This window comes from Macaca nemestrina, chromosome 19, assembly GCF_043159975.1.
Source record: "Macaca nemestrina isolate mMacNem1 chromosome 19, mMacNem.hap1, whole genome shotgun sequence".
NCBI lineage: Eukaryota > Metazoa > Chordata > Mammalia > Primates > Cercopithecidae > Macaca > Macaca nemestrina.
The window spans coordinates 531,301-552,218 of record NC_092143.1 but is presented as its reverse complement, the minus strand read 5'-3'; the positions used below and the strand labels follow the sequence as shown (position 1 = coordinate 552,218).

At 45.7% G+C, this 20,918-nt stretch overlaps 1 protein-coding gene across 2 annotated transcripts in view; it reads left to right on the top strand.

The window, feature by feature from the left end:
• Positions 1–20,918, top strand: part of LOC105489259 (ADNP homeobox 2) — a 61,152-nt gene that overhangs the window by 1,112 nt on the left and 39,122 nt on the right. The window contains exons 2-6 of one of the 2 annotated variants that reach the window (XM_011753969.2): positions 516–623; positions 3,380–3,540; positions 3,879–4,111; positions 4,822–5,004; positions 9,225–9,424. The gene's annotated coding sequence lies outside the window, so the exon portion shown is untranslated. The remainder of the gene's footprint in view (positions 1–515; positions 624–3,379; positions 3,541–3,878; positions 4,112–4,821; positions 5,005–9,224; positions 9,425–20,918) is intronic. The other variant, XM_011753970.2, reaches the window with a different exon arrangement.

Below are 20,918 nucleotides of genomic sequence, written 5' to 3'. Positions count from 1 at the left end.
TTCAGAGAATCAGGTCTAGAATAATATTAATAAGAGCGAATATCTAGTAAGGGCTGAATTCTCTGGGGGCCCAATATGAACTTAGTTGTGTCCCACTTGGCTAGATAGACCCAGTACAGGACATTTCTTTCTTTACGAGCCTTTTAAACATCAGAATGGCATGTTTTTCTTAAATGGGCAGATCCTTCTATTCTCAAATTGCAAAGCAAAATGTAGATGAAATGAAATATCCATAAGGGGGGCAAACAGCATTCTGGTCATGCCTCTTTTATTTTATTTTCGTTTTTATTTTTATGATTATTGTTTTTATTAGAGACAGGGTCTGTCTGTGTTGCGCAGGCTGATCTTCAATTCCTGGCCTTAAGCAGTCCACCCGCCTCAGCCTCCCAAAGTGCTGGGATTACAGGTGTGAGCCACCACAACCGCACCCAGCCTGTCTCTTTTATGTTGAATGCTGGGTTAGGTGGCATTTGTAAATACCATGGGTAAATTCCTTTCTCTTTCTCTCGTTCAAGGTGGATGAAGAGCTGATCATTGAAGTCACCAGTTATTTTTCTCAAGAATATGAATAACAATGGGATTTGCACTCATTATGTTTTCAGAATGGCTTCACATAATTTTCAGTGAGTACTTTGGACTCTTCGTATATCGACTTTTTGCCTTAACGGCCTGGTTTGACTTAAGCCTGCACTGGGTTTTTCTTTGATTTTGCTTGGGAATGGTTTGATAAAGGAAAATGGATGATCGTATAAAATAAAACTCAACATGGAATAAATAGTAACTAGAAGTGAGCAAAATACTTCTATAGAAATAAACATCTTAAGATGACTTTTTAAAAAATTATCAAGAGTATCAAAAAATATAGCAGTACATTAGGTAATTTGGAATAGTTTTTCTATGAACCCATGATTACGTAAAATTATTGAAACCTCTAAAGAAATGTCCTATTTTTAGGCTGCGTACAGTGGCTCACGCCTGTAATCCCAGCACTTTGGGAGGCCGAGGTGGGCGAATCATGAGGTCAGGAGTTCAAGACCAGCCTGACCAACATGGTGAAACCCCGTGTCTACTAAAAGTACAAAAATTAGCCAGGCATGGTGGCACGCACTGTAGTCCCAGCTGCTCAGGAGGCTGAGGCAGGAGAATTGTTTGAACCCGGGAGGGGGAGGTTGCAGTGAGCCGAGATCGTGCCACTGCACTTCAGCCTGGGTAACAGAGTGAGACTCTGTCTCAAAAAAAATAAATTAAAAAAAAAAATTAAGGCCGGGCGCGGTGGCTCAAGCCTGTAATCCCAGCACTTTGGGAGGCCGAGACGGGTGGATCACGAGGTCAGGAGATTGAGACCATCCTGGCTGACACGGTGAAACCCCGTCTCTACTAAAAAATACAAAAACTTAGCCGGGCGAGGTGGCGGGCGCCTGTAGTCCCAGCTACTCGGGAGGCTGAGGCAGGAGAATGGCGTAAACCTGGGAGGCGGAGCTTGCAGTGAGCTGAGATCCGGCCACTGCACTCCAGCCTGGGCGACAGAGCGAGACTCCGTCTCAAAAAAAAAAAAAAAAAAAAAAAAAAAAAAAAAAATTAATTAATTAATTTGTAAAAAGAAATGTCCTATTTGGAAACCAGATTTTCTTTTTGGAAGGCCCCCATTTTGTGTTCAGTCAAAAATTAGTTGGCAAGACAGGGACTTCTAAGCAAGTTATTTTTGTAGTTGTGCTCCGGACATCTGTGGAATATTAGCTGACACAAAGCAGATTTTTCGTGTTAGATATTGGAATAAAGAGAGTTGCTCCTTACCACAAATATATAATGTTTCTCTACTGGCATCACGTTTTGCTAAACCCACTATTGGGTTAAATATATAAACTTTGGTGTTGTCTTTATTTATAACTCAAATACTTCAAAAGGACAGCTCTAGAGAAGGTAAAATTTCACAAGACTAAACCTTGGGATACCCAAGGTATTACAATACAAAGACTTACATTTAAATGGAAAAGCAAGAAGTGTGGACTGAAAGCTCTGAATATATCACCAACAGCAGCCCTGTAGGTGGATCCAGGGTTTGCAGCTTTGATCTTGAGGTGAGGGGGCAGCCAGTCATGGACGAAGCCTGCATTTGTGTTCATCGCTGCCACACTAGCCTCAGTTGGTCACTCCCAGGAGGGTGCACGGTGCTGCCTGGACCACTGTGCACACCGAGGGCTCACTGTGCTGCCTACACCCCGTGCAGACCTGCAGGCTGGCGCCCGGCGGCAAGCCCCTGCTCACCCACCCTGAGTGCCGTTCTGCTTGCCGACAGATTCGAGGGATATTCTGCAGACTCTGGGCTGTTGAGAAGTTTGTGATCCAGTGACAGATGTCCCATTTATGGATCCAGTTGGACCTTTTTGTGGACTGGCTTTAAGGTTTCGAAACACATTAAATGCCGCCTCGCCAGAGTTGAAACTATCTTTCAGGGCTGGGAGTAGCCTTACATCCTAGCCACCCTTTCTTTGTACAGAAAGTAATCCCAAGTGGCCCTGAAGCTGGCTGGTGTCCGAGTGTACGGAGAGCCCAGGGCCTGTGTGCTTCACCTTTGGCACGAGTGAGGCTCTGTGCACGTGAGAAAGCAGCCTGTGGACCTGTCCAGGAGGACCTGAGTGCCAGCAGGGATGGCCAGGGTGCTGTGGGATCACCATTGCTGCCAGCTAGTCTCTCAGAGTAAAATGGGAACAAAACCAAGACAGGGGATTGGAGCTGGTACTTTTGTTGTTGTAGAAGGCAGGGTCTGGCTCTGTCACCCGGGTTGAAGTGTAGTGGTGCAGTCATGGCTCACTGCAGCTTTGACCTCCTGGGCTCAGTTAGTCCTCTCACCTCAGCCTCCCAAGTAGCTGGGACGACAGGTGCGCACGACCATGCCTGGCTAACTTTTTTTTTTTTTTTTTAAGAAACGGGGTCTTTCTGTGTTGCTGAGGCTGGTCTCCAACTCTTGGCCTCAAGTGATCCTCCCACCTCAGCCTCCCACAGCTCTGGGACTACAGGAGTGAGCGGTGGTGCCCAGCCTGGAGCTGCTGGTCTGACAGGAACACGCCGCTCCTGTCTCCTTTAAGATGGGCTGACGGGGAAACGGTAGCTCATGTAATTTTCTCGGCATTGGAGGCCGTTGTGTGTTGTCACAGAAGTGTGGGGGATTTTGTGCATAAGTGTTCTTTATTTTGAAGCAGTCCCAAATGTGGAGCGTTGCCTGGGTGTTCCCAAGTGAGCATTACGTGAGGGCTGCGCTCTGGTATTTCTCAGTGAAAACTGGTTCATTGAGATCGTTACTGGAGTGAAGTAAGTACGTGTGGAAGCTTTGTGTCTGACTGGGGAGAGTATCACTAAAATTAGACGTTTTGTGATGTAGACTCTGTGAACAAGGACGTTGTCATGAGTGTCTCCCGGTAACGCACTGCAGCCTACCGTGGCTTTCGGTCAGCATCCCTGAGTGGAAACGTCTCTGCTCCACACAGATGCTCCTCCACTTACGTGGCGTCTACGCTGACGGGACCCCCTGGAAGACCGCTGGTAAGGGGGGGCGTTACTGAATGCAGATGGCTTTCGTGCTGTCGTAAAGCTGGCCCGTTGTGAGTCCGGCTGTTGAGAGTCGGGCCTGTCTGTGCGCTGTGCTGTGTCCTCAGTTCTGGGTCCACTCTGCCGTGTGCGATTCCGGAGTCCCGGAGCACTGCCACTCCTCCTCCTCTGCTGTGTCGAGCAGCGGCTGCCTCCCTCCTTTTCCGAGGGAATGCTGTGGAGCAGGGGTTCCTAACCAAGCGCTGCTCCCCATCCGTGGCCTGTTAGGAACTGGGCTGCACAGCAGGAGGTGAGCAGTGGGAGAGTGAGTGAAGCTTCCTCTGTATTTGCAGCTGCTCCCATCACTGGTGCTACTGTCTGAGCTCTGCCTCCTGTCACGTCTGTGGTGCGGTGGATTCTCGTAGGAGCGTGAACCCTGTTGTGAACTGTGCCTGCGAGGATCTAGGTTGCATTCTCCTCATGATAATCTTATGCCTGATGATCGTCACTGTCTCCCATCACCCCCAGATGGGACCGTCTAGGTCCAGGGAAACAAGCTCACGGTTCCCACTGAGTCTACGTAATGGTGAGTTGTATAATTATTTTATTATATATTATAATGTAATAACAAAGAAATAAAGTGTACAATAAATGTAATGCACTTGAATCACCCCAAAACCATCCCCCTGTCCCTGCTGTCAGTGGAAAAATTGTCTTCCACAAAACCCATCTCTGGTGCCAAAGAGGCCGGGGACCGCTGCTCTGGAGGCTCCCTCGCTGTCTTCCTCAGTCCTGCAGCCTGGCCTTTACGTGACTGTGAAAGATTTGTAATAACAATGTCAACAGAAAGAACACCACGAGGCTGGGTGCAGTGGCTCCCGCCTGTAATCCCAGCACTTTGGGAGGCTGAGGCGGGCGGATGACGAGGTCAGGAGATCGAGACCATCCTGGCTAACACGGTGAAGCCCCGTCTCTACTAAAAAATACAAAAAAACTAGCCGGGCGAGGTGGCGGGCGCCTGTAGTCCCTGCTACTCAGGAGGCTGAGGCAGGAGAATGGCGTAAACCCGGGAGGCAGAGCTTGCAGTGGGCTGAGATCCGGCCACTGCACTCCAGCCTGGGCGACAGAGCGAGACTGTCTCAAAAAAAAAAAAAAAGAAAGAAAGAAAGAAAGAAAGAACTCCACAGTTGAGTGGATTGTACTTGGGCTTCTGTCTTGGTCTGTTTATGCTGTTATATTATAATGAAATATCTGAGACTGGATAACTTATAAAAAACACACATTTATTTCTCACAGTTCTGGAGGCTGGAAGACTGTGATCAGGGCCCTGCAGCTCTGAGGTCTGGGGAGGGCTGCTCTCTGCTTTCAAGATGGCCCCTTGTTGCTGTGTCCTCTGTGGGGAAGGGATGCTGTGTCCTCACATGGTAGAAAGTGGACGGGGAAAAGGACCTGCCTATTTCCCACCAGCCCTTTCATAAGGTAACAAATCCCATTCCTGAAGGCTCTGACCTTGTGACTCAGTCACCCCTAAAGGCCCCACCTGTTAATACTATCGCTTTGCCACTCACGTTTCAACACATGCATTTGGGGGGACATTTGGACCATGGTGGCATTTGTCTTTTTATTGCTTATAGACTGTGTTCTGAAAAAATGAAAAATGATTTTGACACAAACCAATGCTTTTGAAATATTCTAATATGTTTATCTGGAATATGCCTCTTAAAGAAAACTGAAGGGCCGGGTGTGGTGGTTCATGCCCGTAATCTGAGCACTTTGAGAGGCTGAGGCAGAGATTTGCTTGAGGTCAGTCAGGAGTTGGCCACCAGCCAAGGCAACATACCCAATCTTCAAAAAAAAAAAAAAAAAAATTGGCTGGGCCTGGTGGCACACGCCTGTAGTCCCAGCTATTTGGGAGACTGAGGCAGGAAAATTGCTTGAGTCGCAGAGTTCAAGGCAGCCGTGAGCTGTGATTGCACCACTGCACTCCAGCCTGGGCAACAACGACCCTGTCTCTAAAAAACAAACAAAAAGCCTGAAATGTTTAGCTTTTCGTTGATTTTCATGATTTTTCCTGGTGACCTCACACCTTCTCCTTTTGTCATGAGGGGAGATTTCCCGGCGTGGTGCTCCTGGGGCTCTGCGCTTCCTCTGAGTGGCCTGGCTGTCTCTGGGTCTTGGTCACTAGGGATGAAGGATCGTTTCACTGGCTCACTTGTGAGCTGTTCCCTGGAGGGGCGTGGACAGGCACACGCGGCTCTGGAGGTACTTGGTGGGCAGCCTGGCCTCCAGCGGCCGGTGCCACCTCCCTTTGCTTCCTGTACCCCCAGGATTTTGCCAGACCCGCCTGGCAGCCAATGTCGGGAAGTTGGGCACAGAGCCGAGTCCTGAGGCCTGGGACACTGCCTGGTGAAGGTCGCCCAGTCTGACGGGCTCCAGAGCCTCCAGGGCTTCGACATCTCCGTGCAGGGCACCCATCATCTCCCGCCTTCGACACCTCCGTGCAGGGCACCCATCATCTCCCGCCGTCTGTCTCAGCATGAAGAATTCAGCCAAGGGCGAGCTCCCGGATGCCAAGAGCTTGCCCGTGGTGGGGAGCTGGATGACCACCGTGGCCGCAGCTCCCACCCCTTCCACGTGGCGTGGCAGACGATGACGCAGCCTGGGCTCAGAGGAGCTCACATCGCGTACATGGCACCCTCGGCTGTTGGGGGAAGACCTTTAAAGACCAGGGGACAAGGCCTTCTTCCAGGGCACTGGGCCAGCGTCCTCAGAGGCTGGGGGCCCCTCGTGCTGGTCGTGTGCGAGGAGCTGAAAGGTCATCTAAGGGCCTCGGCCTCCTCCAGACACCAAGGGAACCAAGGGAACCACACAGAATCCTCAGCTGTGCAGACCATTGACCTTCGAGAAATTCCGATGGTCTTTCTCCTGCCGGATCCGGCCTGCAGAGGGCCGGGAAATTCCGATCGTCTTTTTCCTGCCGGATCCGGCCTGCAGAGGGCCGGGAAATTCCGATCGTCTTTTTCCTGCCGGATCCGGCCTGCAGAGGGCCGGGAAATTCCGATCGTCTTTTTCCTGCCGGATCCGGCCTGCAGAGCGCCGGGAAAGGCTTAGAAAAGGGACGTCTTGTGATCCAACTGTGGCTCCAGTTCCATATCTTGATCACCGCCGGGAGGGAATCCAGGGGTCCTTGCTGGCCCACAGGAGACGCACTCCGCTACTCAGACCGAGAGTCCAGATGCTTGTAGGACCTGAGCAATGTTTAAATATTTACTTAAAACAAAAGAATCGTGTTTTTGTACTTAGGCACTAACTGCTCGTTTGCACCACCGAGTACTTGCAATTATGTTCTACGGTGGGGATCTGCCACAAAACAATAAAAACAGGATGCAGAACACCGGGAAAAAAAATGGAGTTGTCGAACAGTGGAGTTACTAGGACAGGACAAAGAAATTGAGTACAGGGGCCCTTCCTGGCTGTGAAAGAGTTGAGAAGTGGAGAAGGAAGGAGGGAGGGGCTGAGCCGAGAGGAAGGCACCCACACTGCACCCCACCCGGGGGTCTTCCAAGGCTGACCTCACCGATTTCCTCTGTATTTCCTCTGTATTTCCACCGATTTCCTCTTGAGAATGAAGGCCGCTAGTGCCCAAGGGCACAATTAGCTCTTTTAACAGCGAGAGCAAGGCTCTGGGGTTTTTAAGTTGACACTTGGATGCACGGTTATCATTTACGTAGCTGGAGAGACAAGAAAAGCCCGTGATTTTGGTCGGATGTGGTCGCCTGAGCCAGCAGGTATCAGAGCTGACACAAAAATAGGGATTCATTCTCAACCATGGGCTGCTCCTCGCACCACACCCTTCAGAGTGTTCCCCAGCCCCTCAGGCAGCTGTCAAGGGACAGCTGATCCCAGAATGGCTAAAGAGCAGCCCTGACCCAAAACCACAAGCAGACAAAACGGAGTCGGTTTGTATTTATTGGTGAGCACGAGCAGTGTACCAGGGCAAGGCCAGGCAACACTTTTGCTTCTAATTTTATAATGTAGCACTAAAGAACAGGAAAACCAAAGAGAAGGATAGGAGAAAATCACTGAGGAAGCAAAGAGAAGTGAGAGTCCACATAAGAGAAACCTCACATTGCATCGCACAAACGAGGCTGCGTATAGAATATGTGAGGGTGGACAGAGGTGCGGGGAAACCGTTTCTATCTTAAAAGTTAAGTGCATGTTTGAAAAATGGCAGGCATTCCGCTTTTTTAGGAAAAGGAGTAAAATTTATTAAAAATATGACAATCATAAGGGACAAGTTCTGAATTAGGTTTTATACAGTTTCGCCTTGTTTTCCATACAAAATATATAGTTGGAATTTTTGTGAATTACCAGCTTTAAAGGTTCCGGGCCCTCATTTCACGTTTGTCTTCGTTGGCAGTGCATTCTGTGGACGATGAACACAAGTGCAGCTGTGGCTGTGCCTGGCCTGTGTGTGTTGAACACGTTCCTGCTGTGTGGGAGCTGCCCACCCAGCAGAGCCTGAGTCTCAGTTCTCAATGTGAACCTCATTTTATTTTATTTTAAAATGCAATTGTGAACTTTCCTCTTAAACAATTCAGAAAGCAGTAGTCTTATGTGGTCTTTTAGAAAACAAACTCAAATGGAAGAGTGTCCTGGTATATTAATGAACAAAATTTACTCCTGAATATGAGTTTGTTTTTAGTGCTTGGAACCAGCACTTCATGGAAGAGAACAGCAAAAAGGGAGCAGCAGAGAGATGGTGTCTGAGGAGTTAAAAGTTATTTTAATCACAGCAGGCAACTTGGGAAGACTGTTTCATGGTGTCAGAAGTCTATATGACAGGAAGGGAAGAGAGTATTTCAAAGGAGGAAGAGGAAGGAGAGATGTGGTAGGTGAAGTTGTAATGTGATTTAATGATGGCTGAGAACTTGTACAAAACCCAGAAAATGAAGATAAATTAGATATGAAGGAAGAAAAAGGTCAAAGATGAGATCGTAAAACTGTGATGCAGACTTGCTGAAACTGGAGTTTGGGTCTTAACTGCCCCTCCAAACCCCTCCTCCAGTTTGTGTGAGAGTTTGTCAGGAGCCTGGTTTTTGCTCTGCCATGGCTGGCCACGCCGGGCCCTGTTCTGGTGCTGAAGTCTGGTGTTGGAAGGCTGTGGCACTTGTAGAGTAAGACCCCCGTCTCCCAATCTTCTTGGTCTCTCTGAGCTGCAATTTCCTTATCTGTAGAATGAGACAATGACAGATCTTGGATCAGTGGAGCAATTTGTTTCTCAGATTGTTCAACTGAAGAATTTGTTCCTAGATATTTGTACTAAAACATACTAAAACTAAAGTGAGAACATCATATTAGTTAACAGGAAATTGTTCTGACATATGCAGTAAAAGGGAATTGAAAGCATTCTTTCCAAATTTCCACACATTCAGCCAAAATCCAAGTCTGCCATCTTGTGATGAATGCCTCCCATGGTCTTGCACTTTGCTTAGTGTTTGTTCCCATAGGAGTTGACATTTTGGGTGTGTATGCCAAGAGGTGACAAGAAACAGAAATTGGGATCACTGTGGCTAACCTGAGCATGTTGGAAACCAAGGAGAGGCTGATGTTAATGTTGGATTTTTGTGAAAAAAGATTCCTTTCAAAGAAAGACCTGTGACAATTGGTAATTACAGCTAATGTGTTTCCACCAACAGCCATTTTGCATTGGCATCACACCATCCACCATCCGCCATCCGCCATCCACCATCCGCCATCCGCCATCTGCGTTGCTGACGGGAGCACTGTTCAGGAGCCGTGGACAGTGGATTGCGCTGCTTCAGGAGCCTGGTGACTGGGAGGTTTGCAGGCTGCCAGGGGCCTCAGCTGAAGACCTGGATCCACAGGACCCACAGAGGTAAATTGTTCAATTGATCATACAGTGTGAGAATGAAACATTAATTCCCCTTCTCTACCTCATATGAGAAATGTGAATTGTCTTTTTTAAATTTGAGAATCTGGGTTATAGTATGTATGAGTCGATTTTTTAAACAATGACTTTTTTTGGGGCTCGAAATGTTTTGTTTTGTTTTGTGGTAGAGGTGAGGTCTTGCTATGTTGCCCAGGCTGGTCTCAAACTTCTGGACTCAAGAAATCCCCCTTCCTTGGCCTCCCAAAACACTGAGCCTACAGGTGTATTCACCTTTAAAAAATTTAAAGACCACTAGGAGGTCAGTAGTCTCAAATGTTTCACTAGTTCTTCAGCAAGGTAGGAATGAATCTGATTAAAACGACTTGGAAGACTGTATTCTGCAGAACCAGAGAAAACAGGAGGGAATCACCAGAAATACAAAGGAAATCTGAGTGGGGCTGGGAAGAAGTTTAGCACAAGCCACTCTGCCCCTGGACACCAGGTTGTGTGGGACTGGAGGGCACTGGCTGTTTTCTGTGTGCCCTCCTTGTCACTTTGCTTCTCTGTGGAGTAAAATGGAGGCAGATGCAGTTGATTCTTGTGATTTGCCACCGTGAGTTCTAAAAGTCACCTAAACACTAAATTTGTGAATACAGAGCCCTTGCTTCTGCGGAAATACAGGGCTGGGTTCCTGCGAGCCTCTGGTCACAACATTTTCATCAACCAATCAGTACATAACCTTGCTTATGTGTGTTCCTGTTTAAAGACACCTTTTGGAATAGATGTTGGTGATCCCACTAACACTGTGTCCATGGCCAGCAGCCCTGGAACTCACCCCTGAATAAAGCTGTCTCACACGCATTTCTCTGTGAGGCACATCACAGCCTCTTGCTCTTAGAATGCTAGACAGTACGTCAGCACTGGGCTTGGGGTCATTTTAAACAGCAAAATCACTAAGAAAAAGCATAGAAGTGTGAAGAATATGGCGCTATGTGGGCCGTGAAAAGAGCACTTGTTTGTGGCATGAGCTGAAATGAAATGGCAGAGCATCACCTGTGCGACCTCAGCCAGGCCGTGGCCTGTGGCTGACACGGGGGCAGCACAGTGCAGGCAGGCGGGGCACACTTGAAGATGAGCTGTTGTTATCAAAGGGTGTGAAATTTCCAGACAATTACTGACTTGACGAATTCTCTTGGGCACCAGAGCACGTGCTGCATCTGAGATGCTGGTTGGGGAGCCCAGGCAGTCGAGGGGAGAGGAGCGCTCACTCTCTTACTGGCAACAAGCTGTCTGGAGAACAACCTGTTTTTACTCCCCTTTTGCAAGCAGAACACTCCCACTAAGGTAAAGCTGCACGGGCAACACTGACTGAGCTCTGCTTTTCTAAATCTGTTTGTTCTCTTGACCTCGAGCCTGTCCCAGGCTGTTTCTACTCTACACGTTGCAATTCACTGTTAGCTGCTATTCACGATGTAGGTGTGAATTACCACCTTGGTGTCTCTAGGCTGTGAGTGTCCTGCCTGCAGTTAGCTTCTCCCATCTAAACCGTCAGTGCTGTGCTCTGAAACACCAGACCATCTTGGAACCTTTCTCCTTCCCCTCTTCTCTGAATGACTCTGTACTTCTCCTTTGAAAGGGATAAGTACAGCAATAATTATATCTTTCCCACTATGTCTAATTTGTTCACACAGGGTCTCTTCATTTTACTACCTTTCTAAAAAGGATCAGATCTTATACTGGCTTTGAAAGTACTAAATCAAACAAAATATGAATTGACATGTTAAAAAGGTGTTTTTAAAAAAATTGCAGAACTTCTCTGAGTTTCTAAGGGAAACGTATTGCAAATCTCCAAGAGAAGCCCCACGAGGATCCCCTGAGGGATGAGGGGCCCTTTGGGGTTGTCCAGGTAACTCCCCATAGAGTGGAAACAGAAGGTGGTAATGGGAACATAAATGAGGTGAAGAAGCCAGAAAGGAGAGCTCAAAGCTAGAAACATTCTTACTTTCTCTTAAAAGAGACAGGGTTTTGCTCTCTCACCCAGGCTGGAGTACAGTGGCATGATCATGGCTCACTGCAGCCTCAAACTCCTGGGCTCAAGCAATCCTCCCACCTCAGACTCCTGAGTAGCTGGGATTATAGCTGCATGCCACCATGCCCACCTAGAAACTTTTTTGAGAGTAATAAGAGCAGGAAAAGGGGCCTAAAATGGAAATAGTAAAGTGCCCTAGAGAGACTGGAACCTTGGAAGTGCTGATGGGGAAATGACTCAATATCCTTTACCTGAAAATCCCTAGGCATGGATTTCTTGTGTGCAGAGTCCTAAGGATGCCTGCTAGGTCAGTGAAACTTTCTTTTTTTTTTTCTTTTTTTTTTTTTTTTGAGACGGAGTCTCGCTCTGTCCCCCAGGCTGGAGTGCAGTGGCTGTGATCTCAGCTCACTGCAAGCTCCACCTCTCGGGTTCCCGCCATTCTCCTGCCTCAGCCTCCCGAGTAGCTGGGACTACAGGCGCCTGCCACAGCGCCCGGCTAATTTTTTGTATTTTTTTAGTAGAGACGGGGTTTCACCGTGTTAGCCAGGATGGTCTCGATCTCCTGACCTCGTGATCCGCCCGTCTCGGCCTCCCAAAGTGCTGGGATTACAGGCTTGAGCCACCGCGCCCGGCCTGGTGGAACTTTCATAAACTGTTCTGATTCGGAGTGAAAGGCAAGCAGGCTAGGCCCCAAGCTGGAAAGCCATTTCTTTGTGTTCCAGACCCAATTTTATCCTTCTGGGTGTTGGAAAACAACACAAATTGATATCACAGCCTTTCTAGGCATTTTACTGGAAAATTAGGACATTGATTGGAAAAGAGCAGGGCTCTAAGAGTTGGAATGGGAATCACTGGGTGGATTGTGGTGCAAATGAGAAACTGGAACCTCAAATTCCACATCATCTTCCTTTTGCTGTTAGAAGCCAATGCTCTTTTCCCACCTGAGTGGATCAACCTGCCCTTGTGGAAGACTTTGTCATGTTCTCATTGAGACAATTAGCTTGCAAGAGCAGGTCGTTCTCAAAGCAAACCCCAAACCTCTTGCTGCCTCCAGACCCATCACCACAGTCAGATCCCTGCACACCAAGGGGGATGAATGCAAACTCTGACTGGGGGAAAGAGGCTTACACAACATTTTTTCCTGGCCAGGTGCATTGGCTCATGCCTATAATCCTAGCACTTTGGGAGGCTGAGGGGGAAGGTTGCTTGGGCCCAGAAATTAAAGACAAGCCAGAGGAACATAGATCCCATCTCCACATGTAATTTAAAAATCAGTCGAGTGTGGTGGTGCACACCTGTGGTTCCAGCTACTCAGGAGGCTGAGGCAGGAGGATTGCCTGAGCCCGGGAGGTCGAGGCTGCAATGAGCTGTGATCATGCCACTGCACTCCAACGTGGGTGACAGGGCAAGACCCTGTCTCAAAAAACAAAAACAAAAAAAATGATTTGTCCTAGTTATCAGTAGAAACATGAGTAAAGTGTGTAAACATGAATTTTATTGGTATTAGAGAAGGAGGAAAACTGCTAGATTGGGCTGAATTTATTGATACAGGTGTTCTTGGCAGATATTCTGGACTCCATGTGTTAGTGTGAGTAGCTGGGAATGACTGTGTTTGCTTCGTTAGTTGATGGGCCTGGAGATATGGTTTGGATCTGTGTTTCTGTCCAAATCTCATGTTGAATTTTAATCCCCAGTGTTGGAGGTGAGGACTAGTGGGAGATGATTGGATCATGGGAGTGGATTTCTCATGAATGGTTTAGCACCATCCCCTCAGCACTCACCATGGTGAGTTCTCATGAGATCTTGTTTAAAAGTGTACAGCACCTCCCCTCTCACTCTCTCCCTTGCTCCTGCTCTGTAAGACGTTCCTGCTCCCCCTTCACCTTCCACCATGATTGTAAGTTTTCTGAGACCTCCCCAGAAGCCAAGCAAATGTCAGTATCATGCTTCCTGTACAGCCTGCAGAACTGTGAGGCAATGAAACTTATTTTCTTTATAAATTATCCAGTCTCAGGTATTTCTTTCTTTTTTTTTTTTTTTTTTGAGACGGAGTCTCGCTCTGTCACCCAGGCTGGAGTGCAGTGGCCGGATCTCAGCTCACTGCAAGCTCCACCTCCCGGGTTCTCGCCATTCTCCGGCCTCAGCCTCCCGAGTAGCTGGGACTACAGGCGCCCGCCACCTCGCCCAGCTAGTTTTTTGTATTTCTTAATAGAGACGGGGTTTCACCGTGTTAGCCAGGATGGTCTCGATCTCCTGACCTCGTGATCCGCCCGTCTCAGCCTCCCAAAGTGCTGGGATTACAGGCTTGAGCCACCGTGCCCGGCCTCAGGTATTTCTTTAGAGCAATGTGAGAAAGTATGAATACGCCTGGCATCCTTTGTTCTTGGCAGCACTGCTCCTAAAGAGCTAGGACTCCTCCTGGGAGTAGGGGTTCCCATCCACCCATTGCTTAGGAAAAGCAATGGGTCAGGCCCTCGCTCACTCTCTAGAACAGACTACAAACATGCAAATTAGAATTCTTTTAGAAAAATATAGCTGGAGTAGTTTGTGGCCAACATTAAATGAAGTTGAGATCCATAACTTGATTTAATGTAGAGGAAATAATTTAAAGGCTTAAGGAGATATAAATGATGTCGATTTATCAAGTGAGTCCTGCTCAAGCATCTTCTCACTAGGTTCTCCTAAGAGAGTATTGAGCACCATCTTTATGAAAGCATGGAGAAACATACTGATATGGTTTGGCTGTGTGTCCCCACCCACATTTCATGTTACATTGTAATCCCCAGTGTTAGGGGAGGGACCTGGTGGGCGGTGACTGGATCATGAGGGCAGATTTCCCCCTTGCCATTCTCATGATAGTGAGTGAGTTCTCATGAAAGCTGGTTGTTTAAAAATGCGTAGGGTTTCCCTCTTTGCTCTTCCTCCTGTTGTCATGTGAAGACGTGCTTGCTTCCCCTTTGCCTTCTGCCATGATTGTAAGTTTCCTGAGGCCCCCACCCCAGCCATGCCTCCTGTACAGCCTGGGGAACTGTGAGTCAATTAAACTTTTTTCTTTATAAACTACCCACTTTCAGGTAGTTCTTTGTAGCAATGTGAGAACAGACTAATTCACATATTAATGAAGGGAGCTCTAGTATCCTTGCAGAACTCATATAAACCACTTCTGCTTCATAAGGGACTACTGTTGCACATGCCCAGTTTGACACTTCTCCTGCCCCAGCCTGCAGGTGGTTCTCTGGTGGGCATCCCTGATCCAGCATTCCAGAGCAAAGCCTAGTTAGTGCTTCCTGATTGAGTACGAAGAGCTCTGGAGAAAGGTAACTCATTTCATGTGTAACTAAAGCTTCTCTGCACGCATGAAATGAAGGAAAAAATAACATTTCTTTGAGATGCAAGTGAACTGCCAGCAATTCTAAGGAATGTGTGTGTGTAGCCGTAGACAGCAGCATACCTGTCTTTACATATGCTAACCCTTTGCCTTGAAGGCATTTATTCTAGTCTGATGGTCTAAAGCCCTATTTCTTTTTCAAGATTCAAGTCGGGTCTCATCTTCTCTAGGAAAAGTTTTCCTATATTTTCCCCCTCCCCATCCTGCTTCTCCTAGAAGATCCAGTATAAACATCTATTGCTTGTTGTCAGCATGAATTATCTTGTCTGTCCTTCTCACTGACTGCCTTCTCTATAACAAGGAGCAGTGATGCTCAGTAATTGTGAGTTGAATGCTTAACAAGATGTGACAAAATCTCTATTAGAAAAAGGTGAATAGCCGGGCGCGGTGGCTCAAGCCTGTAATCCCAGCACTTTGGGAGGCTGAGACGGGTGGATCACAAGGTCAGGAGATCGAGACCATCCTGGCTAACACGGTGAAACCCCGTCTCTACTAAAAAATACAAAAAGCTAGCCGGGCGAGGTGGCGGGCGCCTGTAGTCCCAGCTACTCGGGAGGCTGAGGCAGGAGAATGGCGTGAACCCGGGAGGCGGAGCTTGCAGTGAGCTGAGATCCGGCCACTGCACTCCAGCCCGGGTGACAGAGCGAGACTCCGTCTCAAAAAAAAAAAAAAAAAAAAAAAAAAGAAAAAGGTGAATAAGTCAGCATAAAAGGCATGGTTTTTGTTTCACTTTACTATTTGGATGAAATGTTCAGATATAAACTATCTGAAAGATTACATAATTTATTAGGAGCTAATAAACAAGGATTACTGCAGAGGGGATAAAAAGGGATAAAAAGAAAATAAAGGAAAAAGAAAATTTCTATTTTGTTCCATTTTAAATCTTCTTTTTTTTTTTTTGAGGCGGAGTCTTGCTCTGTCGCCCAGGCTGGAGTGCAGTGGCCGGATCTCAGCTCACTGCAAGCTCCGCCTCCCGGGTTCACGCCATTCTCCTGCCTCAGCCTCCCAAGTAGCTGGGACTACAGGCGCCCGCCACCTCGCCCGGCTAGTTTTTTGTATTTTTTTAGTAGAGACAGGGTTTCACCGTGTTAGCCAGGATGGTCTTGATCTCCTGACCTCGTGATCTGCCCGTCTCGGCCTCCCAAAGTGCTGGGATTACAGGGTTGAGCCACCACACCTGGCCCATTTTAAATCTTCTAATCTGCTTCCCTACTCTGACCTAATTTATAGTAATGTAGCCTCAGCATAAAGACAATCATATCAAAATTTGAATTTGCTCTTTAGAGTAGAAAAATTTTATGAGCAATGTAAAAGTAATGTACCTTCTTTTCTATTACCATATTTAATTTCTATAATAAACTTGCCAGCATTGGTAGAGACAGTGGACTGATCAAAGTCTCACTTTTCCAACCTCTCATATGAGCAGTATTTCCTTCCATCAAAAAATTAGCAAGTGGGAAAGCAACAGCATAATTTTAGTTTAAATACAGTTTTTTTCCTTATTGACAATCATTCTACATGGACTTCAATCACATGCAGAAACTGTAGAGGCAAGGAAGTGCTTGTTTCTGCTTGACACTATACTGAATTCTGAGTGCAAAGCACATTAGAAATATTAGAAATAAAGGCAGCATGTAGATTCAAAGGCCCAAATGAATCATTATATATATTTTTTACCAGTAGCCAACTGATCTAAAGAACAGATATTTATTATTTATTCAAAACTTAATGGTCAGTCTGTACTTGAGAATAATTTATGTTCTGTTGTGGGATGGAGTATTCTCTATGTGTCTGTTAGGTCTAATTCGTCTATAGTGTTTAAAATCTATTTTTTATTGATTGTCAGTCTAGATATTCCACTCATTATTGAAAATGGGGTATTGAAATTTCTAATTATTATTGTAGAACTGTTTCTCCCTTCAATTCTGTCAATGTCTGCTTCATATATTTTGGAGCTCCATTGTTTGATGCATATATGCTTATATTTATAATTGTTATATTTTATTGATGACTTGGCCCTTTTATCAATGTATAACATCCTATTTTTTCTCATAACTATTTTTTACTTAAATCTGTTTGCTATGATATTTATATAGCCATTCCAGCTCTTTTGGTTGCTCTTTATGTGGAATTTTTTCCATCATTTCACTTTTAACTTTTGTCTTGGGTGTAAAGTGAGTCTCTTGTGGGCAGCATATACTTGGATCATGTTTTAAAATTTATATTGCTGGCCTCTGCCCTTTAATTGGTGAATTTAATCCATTTACATTTAACGTGATTACTGATAATGAAGAATTTACTTCTGCCATTTTGCTATTTGTTTTCTATATTTCCTTAATTGTATTCCTTAATTCCTCCAATATTGCCTCCTTTTGTGCTTGAACAATTTTGATTTCCCCCTTTTTCCTTTTCCATATAGTTATTTTCTTTGTGGTTATTATTAGGATTAGAGTTAAATCCTAAATTTTTACCAATCTAGTTTAAATTGATACAAACATAGCTTCAACAGCATACATTAATTCTACTCCTATCCAGATTCATCCCCTACTTTACATTGTTGCTGCCATTAATTACATATTTATATGTGTGTGACCATTAGCATAGATGGATTTATATTTATTGTTTTATGCATTTGTCTTTTGAGTCACATAGGAAACAAAAATTGGAGTTACAATCCAACAATACAATAATACTAGCTTTTATATTTACTTACATATTTACTTTTACTAGAGATCTTTATTTGTTTGCATAACATTGAGTTGCCATCTAGATTTCTTTTGTTTGACCTTGTGTTTGCTGTAGCATTTTTTGTAGCTAAGGTCTACTAATGATAAATTGTTAGCTTCTGTTTGTCTGGGAATATCTTAAGTTCTACTTCATTTTTGAAGAATAGTTTGCCAGATATAAAATTGCTACTTGACGGTTTCTTTTCTTTCAGTAATGTAAAACATATCATCCCACTGCTTCTGGCCTCCATAGTTTCTGGTGATAAATTGGCTGTTAATCTTATTAAAGATCACTTGTATGTTACAAGTTGCTTTTCTCTGGCTGCATTCAAGATTTTCTCGTTATCTTTGGCTTTTGGTATTTTGATTGTAATGTGTCTCATTGTGAATCTCTTTGAGTTTATCCTGTTTGGAGTTCATTGAGCTTCTTGGATATGTAGATTCATGTCTTTCATCAAATTTGAGAAGTTTTTTGGCCATTATTTTCTCTTTCCTTTTTTTTATTGAGATGGAGTCTTGCTTTGTTGCCCAGGGTGGAGTGCAGTGGCATGATCTCAGCTCACTGCAAGCTCCACCTCCTGGGTTCACAGCATTCTCCTGCCTCAGCCTCCCAAGTAGCTAGGGCTAGGACTACAGGTGCCTGCCACCATGCCCAGCTAATTTTTGGTATTTTTAGTAGAGACGGAGTTTCACCGTGTTAGCCAGGATGGTCTTGATCTCCTGACCTCGTCTACCTCAGCCTCCCAAAGTGCTGGGATTACAGGCGTGAGCCACCATACCTGGCCCCCATTTTTTTATTTCCTTTGTAGAGACAGGATATTGCTCTGTTGTCCATGCTGGAGTGCAGTGGCACAATCATAGCTCACTGTAACCTCAAACTCCTGGGCTCAAGTGATCCACCTACCTCAGCTTCCTGAATATGTAGGACTATAGCTGCATGCCACCATGCCCAGCTAATTTACTTTTTAATTTTTTGTAGAGATAGGGCCTCACTCTGTTGCTCTGGCTAGTCTCAAACTCCAGGCCTCAAATGATCATCTGACCTTGACCTCCTAAAGTGCTGGAATTAAAGGCATGAGCCACTGCACCTGGCCTCATTTTTCTTTATTCTGTTTTCTTTCTGCTCCTCTGACTAGATAATTTCAATTGCCCTATATTGAAGTTTGCTGATCCTTTCATCTGCTTAATCAAATCTGCTGTTGTGCCTCTCTGTTGAATTTTTCATTTTCGTGATTGTAATTTTTGGCTTCAGAACTTTTATTTGCTTGTTTGTGCTTGACACACAACTATATATTTATTAATATTTATTTATATATATTTATTATCTATTTATATCTATTTATTAGTATTCCCTACAGTTCATGCATCATTGTCCCAACTGCCCTTAGTTCTTTGTCCATGGTTTCCTTCGCATCTTGAGCACAGTGCTGTGCTTTCTAAACGTGGTGTTCGTCATAGTAAGGAGAAGCATGAGGGGCACAAGGGTCAGCCTCACAGACAGGCGAGTCTGCAGCTCTTACTGGACCCTTGTTCACATCCACAAACTTGGCTGTGGATCACCAGGGAAACTGGGCGAGATTCTGCTGTCCAGGGGTTTTGTCCTGAGAACTTGGCTTTTAGAACATTCTCTCTGGTTTTCTGCTTGGGGGTGGGGGTCTGGTGCCGGGTCCTGGGTCTGTTTTTGGAGGAAGCCGGCCCACAGGCTGGGGACCTCAGACACACTGTGCACTGGCATGACATGCCTGCCGCCCGTCACCAGCTCGCAGGGCATCCACGGTTGAATCCTCTACTCTTCCAGGAAAGACTTATGCTTCTCATGGTCCCAATTCTCATGCTGATCTTTCTAAATGGCAAAACTTCACCAAGGGTGACTTGGGTCTTCAATGGCAACTCTGGGAACATTTGGCTCGAAAAACATTGTTCATTTCAGAAATTCTTTATAGAAGAGAATGAATAAGATTCCCCAGGCCTAAATGCAGAGGCCTCCAAATGAATTTGTGAATAAAAAAGTATTTAGCTAAGAGATTGTCTGGCCAATGCTAATGACTGACTTGACAAACAGCCCCTCACCCGCCTGCCCTCCGTGTCCCCCTGTGTCTAGCCCTCCTCCTCCCCCTTGTCCTCTCCTGTTTCTCTCCTTCCACACCTCCATCAACTCCTTCCTCCTCTCCCCTGTGTCCAGATGCCCTACCTTTTTCCAACAACTCTTCTACCACACTGTAACCTAAACTTCCCCCATATTCCTTGAAGCCAGAAACAAAGGGCTGACCCCAATCTTTGAAGGCCTTGGATTCAAAGGCCTTCTCATGCACTTCACTAGCTCTTGATGCTGTTGTTCTGCCAGTAAAGAAACCAAATGGATGAGGATGTCGATTTTTCAAGGTCTGAAGGCCATCAAGAAAATTGTCATCTCTTGCTTCCCAGTGGCTCCTAACCCAAACCCCTTCCTGCTGTCAACTCCTCCTGAAGCCACTTGCCGTCATGATAGAGATTCTTTGTCTTTTTCAGTGTGCCCCCGCATAGAGACATTCAGCACCCTTCGTCCTCACCTAGGTAGGACAAGAGTATACCTGGGCAGTTATGCCTTAGAGTCTCAATGAAGCTCCCTCCTATTTTTTGCAGGTCTTCAATCAAGACTTAAAAGATGGCCATGTGCAGTGACTCATGCTTGTAATCCCAGCACTTTGGGAGGCTCAGGTGGGAGGATCACTTGAGTCCAGGAGGTTGAGGCTGCAGTGAGCTATGACTGCATCACTGCATTCCAGCCTGAAATACTCAGGGTGACAGAGTGAGACCCTGTCTCAAAAAAAAAAAAAAAAAAAAAAAAGAAAGAAAAAGAAAAAAGAAAAAATCAAAATATAAAAGATCTAAATTTCCATGGATTTGGTTCTGATACTATATATAGATAATTTCCTACATTTCTCAGAGAACAAAGAAGCCTGCGAAAAAGATTCTATTGGCTTTCTCTCAGCCTTGGTAGAAAAGGGACATAATGTTTCAGAAGACACGTTACCTTTTTGCCAAAACATAGTTTATTATTCAGGACATGCCCTATCTAAGGAGACTACCCAAGTTTATTCCAGATCTCTCACAGAATGACAATTGAGAGGATTTCTAGGTTTAATTGGATACTGCAATAAGTGCCAAATTTTTCTAAAATTACTACACTTTTTTTGTGAATTGACTAAGGACTTAGTAAGAGATCCTTTGCTTTGGGAGCATAAACATGCACAGGCCTCTGGGACCTGAAGAAGGCTCTTCAATGGCCCCTTCCCTTGGCATCCCTAACTGCAAAGATTCCCATGGTCGGTTTTGCAGGAGCAATCTGTGCAAGTGCTTGGGGTTTTTACTCAACTT